We start from the raw sequence: 6550 nt of genomic DNA on the forward strand, positions 1-6550 counted from the left end.
AATTTGAGCTCAATTTCACCTCATTTTCTTGAGCATTTAGGGCTGATCTTGCCTCATTTGCATCCTGAACTACAATCTCTTCAATAGAGTCATCCTCATTATCAATCACTTGAGGACTTAGAAAAGTAGGAGGCATGTTCTTGAGGCTATGTGAGGCACTTGGATGCACATTTAACTTGCTGTCACAGCAAGTGGAATCACGTGGATCAGCAAGAGAAAGTGGTCTTCCTTCACAAATTTGAGAATTCCTTGAAATAACCTCACTAGGCTTGCTGCCACCATGGTTTGAGGCACTTGGAATGGCTTCAAGAACTCTTCCACTCCTCAACTCAATTGCACTAAGGTTCTTTGGATTGATAACAGGTTGAGTTGGGAGCTTTCCACTTCCTTGAGCTTGGCTAATGCTATTTGAATTCCCAAATTGTTGTACCACCAAATCAGTGCTTTGTTGCTTTGATTCAAGATTATTTAGCCTCTTAAGCATCATGTCCATTTTCAATTCTGCCCTAGACACATGAGAATCAAACTTTTGGCCCATAGAAAACATAGCATCACCCATCCTTTCAAGGTAGGAATACATTTGTTTATCACCTCCACCATCTTGAATAGGGATCACTTGAGAATTCTTGGCTTGCACAACCTCTTGATTACCCTTGTAGCTGAAGTTAGGGTGCTGCCTCCAACTTGGGTTATATGTGCTCCCATAGTTAGCCTCAAAATTGTTCCTTGCCCCTTGATTATGTTGATAATTGTAGGGTCTTTGTTGTTTATACACAGCCCTAACATCTTGAGCATGCATGCAATTAGAGGTGATATGCATTGTGGAATTGCATATACCACAAATAGGAGCCGTTAGAGCATTGGACATAGAAGCAATCTCAGCTTGTGGAGGATTGGAGATAGACATCTTGAGAAAATCCAATTGAGAGTAGATATCCTCCAATTGGGAATTAGCAATAGAAGATTGGCCCACTTGGTGAATACCCCTTGCATCTCTTGAGCTATATTGTTGGTTATTGTTTGCAAGCTTTTCCAACAAGGTCCATGCATCATTCGGTGGAAGATCTAATAGAGAGCCATTTGCAGCAGCATCTATGGTCTCTCTATCATGAATTTGCAACCCCACATGGAAATAATCAATGAGGACTCCTTACCCACATTTAGGTATGGACACTTTGCAAGCAACTCAAGAAACCTCATCCAATACTCATAAAGAGATTCTTGAGGGTGTTGTTGAATCCCCATGATTTGCTTCCTTAGTTGAGAATACTTGGTTGCTGGAAAATATTTTTCAAGGAAGCAATTTCGCATCTCCACCCAAGAATTGATGGTCCTTGTGGCAAGAGTATTGAACCATGTGATTGCTTTGTCCTCATGAGTAAAATAGAAGACCTTGAGCATCAAATTCTTCAAGTTTGCTGTGGGAGGCTTCATGGTTGAACAAACCCTCTCAAGTATTTGAAGATGCCTATTAGGATCCTTACCTACAAGGCCATGGAATTTTGGCAAAGCATTAATCAATGAAGATTTGATTTCATACTCATTTTGTTCTTGTAAATTTAAAAACAAGCCACTAGGTCTAAATGTGTCAGTGCGTGCTACCATCTCTCTAATACTCCTCCCAGCAGGCATTTCATGTTCATATGCAATCTATTAGCCATACTGTCCAAAATCACAGAATTATCAACTATGGTGTTTGGAAGAGAAGAAGATGGTAAGAACTCAAAGTATTGATCTCTAAATTCATTATAATTTTCACCAAGTTCTTTGCAAGTCCTACAAGACATATAAGGCTCAGAACACCACAAAAATAGCACTGGACCAAATAAAAATCAAAAATTTGAAAGTAGGCAAAAATTCTGAAAACTGGCAGAATTGAAACACACTAAGGTAGTATTTTTGTAAAAATTTTTCGAATGTGAAAAATACAAAATTAACAAAAGCTCAAAACTAAAAATTTAAAAATAAAACACTGAATTAAATGCAGGAATTTTTATAAACAAAATTTCCAAAAAGGGAAAGAGATATGCTCATCTAAAATTAGCCCTGTCTGCCTGGAGTGTCACTGGGAGTCAGCAGTGGACCCGTTGTGCTTGTTCAGTGTACAACTCTCTAGTCCCGAATCAAATTGAGCTGAAATTTTTACCTGAAATTTTCAACACACAGAAGGTTATACAGTCTAATTTTCAAGAAAAAAATTAACAGTCAATTCTTCCCAGTATTTTTTCAAATTAGGGTCTGCAGCACTGGAATTTCTAGTGATCCCTGTTTCAGTCAAGCTAAAATTCAACTAACTTAATGGCCGAATTAGCAATAATGTCCAACAGAAAAAATTTTTCTAAGATAACCAGGAACACAATGAAACAAGAATCAGCTCAAAAAGCTATGTCTAGCAAAACTTATACTTGTCCGAATTTTGTGTAAAATTTTTGGACAGAGCAAATTCTGATAGCTTGCTGGCACTTGAGCTAACCTTGACATATTTAGCTTGCACGTCTAGAATCAATACTATGGTGACTATATCTAGACAGCTGAACAAAGTGACAGTCAAGAACAAGTATCTTTTACCTAGGATCAATGATTTGTTAGATTAGTTGGTTGGAAACTATAGTATTCCCTAAGATTGACCTGCGATCAGGCTACTATCAGTTGCGAGTCAAGGTCGATGATGTACCAAAGACTGACTTTCGCACTAGATATGGTCACTATGAGTTTCTAATGATACCGTTTGGATTGACGAATGCTCCAGCAGTGTATATAGACTACATGAATAGAATCTTCTATCCTTATGTAGTTAATTTCATGGCAGTATTCATTGATAAGATTCTAATTTACTCAAGAGATTAAAGGATAATAAGTTATATGCGAAAATTAGCAAATGTGAGTTTTGGCTAAGGGAAATAAGATTTCTTGGTCATGTGGTGTTAACAAAAGGAATTGCTATGGATCCACACGAGGTGGATGCTGTGTTGAAATGAGAACCACCCACCTCAATGATAGAGATTAAAAGTTTCTTGGGATTGGCAGGCTACCATCAGTGATTCATTCAAGGATTTTCACAAATTGCATCTCCTTTAACTAAGTTGACCTGAAAGGATCAGCCATATGTGTGGACCGATAAGTACGGGTTGACATTTCAAGAGTTAAAGAAGAAATTGATGTCTACTCTAGTACTCATTATCCCTAATCCTCAATTGCCATATGTAGTTTACATAGATGCATCGTTGAGATGTTTAAGGTGCGTTTTAATGCAAGATGGTCAAGTTGTTGCATATGCCTCAAGACAATTGCGATCGTATGAGGAGAATTACCTGACCCATGATCTAGAGTTAGTAGCAGTGGTTTTTTTCCTTGAAAATTTGGTAACACTATCTCTATAGGTCTATGTTTGAAGTATTTAGTGATCACAAAAGCCTGAAGTATTTAGTGGATTAAAGGAATTGAACATGAGGAAACGTAGATGAATAGAATTTCTCAAGGACTATAACTAAGATCAAATACCATCTAGGTAAGGCCAATGTAGTGGCAAGTGCACTAAGCAGGAAAATGGTGCATGTTGCTTATTTGATAGTTCAAGAGTATCAATTACTTGAGACTTTCTTATATATTCAAAGGAAAGCATCTCAGATGACATTATACAATGTGCATTCTACGGTCATAACCAGTGAATTCTAGAAACAATTACAAACTACTCAGTTTAAGGATGAGTATCTACTTGAGATCTGTGAGGATATTGAAGAGAGGAGACCCACAAATTTTGGATTCAATGATGATAGATTTGTGACTTATCGGGATCATATTTGTGTGCCAATTGATAAGGAAATAAGGAAGACGATCCTAAAGGAGGCACACCGTAGTGAGCAAACTATTTACCCTGGTGTCAAATTGAGCAAGAATGAAGAAAATGTGGTGGTGGCCAAAAATGAAGAAAGATGTGACAGAGTTTGTGATTAGGTGTTTGACACGCCAAAAGGTTAAGATTAAGCACCAAAAACCTGGTGGTGTGTTGCAACCACTAGAGATCCCAAATTAGAGGTGGGATAGCATATTAATGGATTTTATCACTGGAATGCCTAGAACTCAAGTGAGCCATGATTCAATATGGGTGATTGTAGCTTGGTTAATGAAGTCAACACATTTCTTGGCAGTGAAGACTACATGTTCACTTAAGAAGTATGCTGAGGTCTATGTAAATGAAATAGTGAGACTTCATGGGGTGCCAAAGGACATTGTCTCTGACTATGATCTGAGGTTCACATTGAACTTCTGGGGAGCATTGCATAGAGCACTAAGTTGAAATGTAACATGGCCTATCACCCACAGATGGACAGCCAACTGAGAGGACTATCCAAATGCTTTAGAATATGTTACAAGCTTGTGCTTTAGAGTTGAGAGGTAGTTGGGATGCACATCTACCATTAGCAAAATTTGCTTACAACAACAGTTTTCATTCTAGCATTAGAATAGCTCGGTATGAGGCATTATATGGAAGAAGATATCGATCACCTCTGTGTTGGATAGAATTGAGCGAGATAAGTTTGTTGGGTCCATATTTGGTAGACCAAACCACCTAAAAGATGCAGTTGATTAAGCAAAAGTTGTTGACAGCCTAGAGTCAACGAAAGAGCGATGCGAATCGACGTAGAAGACTGTTGGAGTTTCTGGTTGGCGATCATGTGTTTTTGAGGGTCACACCAATGATTAGTATTGGGAGATCAATAAAGGCTAAGAAATTAACTCCTAGGTTTGTTGGTCCCTTTAAGATTTTGGAGAAGTTGGGACCTACTACCTATCAGATTGCCTTACCATCGAGTTTATTAGGTGTTCATGATATGTTCCATGTGAGCCAGCTCAAGAAATATCAACTCCATCCTTCTCATGTTATCAAGTTGGAAGAGATGAAACTTTAAGAAAACTTGACCTATCGAGCTGAACTAGAGCAGATTGTAGATATGAAAGATTGACAATTGAGAAACAAGACCATTGATTGGTTAAGGTCTTTTGGAAGGGTATGACTCTTGGTGCTATGACTTGGGAGATCGAGGATAAAATGAGGCAACTATATCCCCAATTATTTACACAAGTGTGTGTTTGAGCAAGATTCTGAATTTTGAAGGCAATGAAAAATATTTTTCATTGTAGTATGGCCATACATTTTTTCAGTCTTACTCATCGAGGGGCCCAGTAATATCTCTCACTTAATGTGAGGGACAAATTTCATTTTGATCACTCATATTCCTTTGCATCAATATCACTAAACTCAATCATAGCCTTTATGATTACCCAATCAAAGGTGACTTTTGACTAGGTCAAAGTTCAATAGCCATCATATAGGAATCCATGATGATCTCAGGTCAAAGGGCTTAGTGATATAGTTACATATGAAATATGCTTATGACTTGTACCATGCAGCTTTCTCATAACGAGTCAGTCTAGCACCTTATACTCTTTCAAGTGCCTATGACTTTAATTTGTATCTTTATAATTAATCAAAGTCATACCAATCTTGTTTCATCTATGATCCCTCATATATGACCGATTAGGGACATTGAGGACAATCACTATAGTTTGTCCAAGGATACAGTAATCATATTGAACATGTAATTGTTATGATAATAAAAGAGAAATTCATTAAATAATAATGTATATAGTATAATGGGTATTATATTTGAAGACAAATAGAAACGGTGGTGTAATTAATTTTTCATTGAAATGACTTCTCAAAATCTCATTTAAAACTGCCACCTAAACCCATTTATGCCTTTAAAGCTTTTCATTTGATGCCATCTATTATTAGTACTAGATCAAAACATGCCACTTAATCTAACTTTACTATCTTAGCTTATAATGTTCTTTTTATAAATGATAATAGATGACTAACTAATAATGTTTCCTTCTTTCTTTCCCCTTTATTAATTTTTTTTAATCTTTTATTTCCTTTACTATATCTTAACTGTGAAGTTAAATGAAAGCATATATGAAACAATCAAATAATAATTTGATGGGAGCAATGTCACATGATAGTTTATTACCTACAATTATACTTTGGTCATGACAACTAACTAACTTCCAATTTAATTGATATTTATTCCCTTTATTTTCACAAATGGAAAAGTGAAGGCATGGTTAATCTTTTAATTTACCTTAAGTAAATTTCTCCACTTAAAATTACATAAAATTAACCTTGACTTTTATTGTTAATATATTTTCTTAAATATCCAATGTCATAATCTATCCTAATGCAAAGCAAACAATTTAATAGTAAGTATGTTACAATTCTCAAGTTATTCTTGTATGGTTTGTTATGTATATATGTGTAAATTTTGTAAAAGTTAATTATTTTAAAAAATGAGTGGAGTATTGATTTGTAAAATGTCATGTTTTTAAAATAAGTGGTAAGATTAATTATATTAGTTTAGAAAGTGGTTTATGCACGGTCAAGTGAGGATATGCAATAAAATATGGCATATTAGAGGATGGGAGGTCACACTATTGGAGTTAGTAGAGATTAAGTCCATATGTCTCTCTTAGCACCTTGGGACGCCAGATA

Source organism: Prosopis cineraria, unplaced genomic scaffold (genome assembly GCF_029017545.1).
Source record: "Prosopis cineraria cultivar Desert tree isolate PC_DT_omini unplaced genomic scaffold, ASM2901754v1 PC608, whole genome shotgun sequence".
Lineage (NCBI taxonomy): Eukaryota > Viridiplantae > Streptophyta > Magnoliopsida > Fabales > Fabaceae > Prosopis > Prosopis cineraria.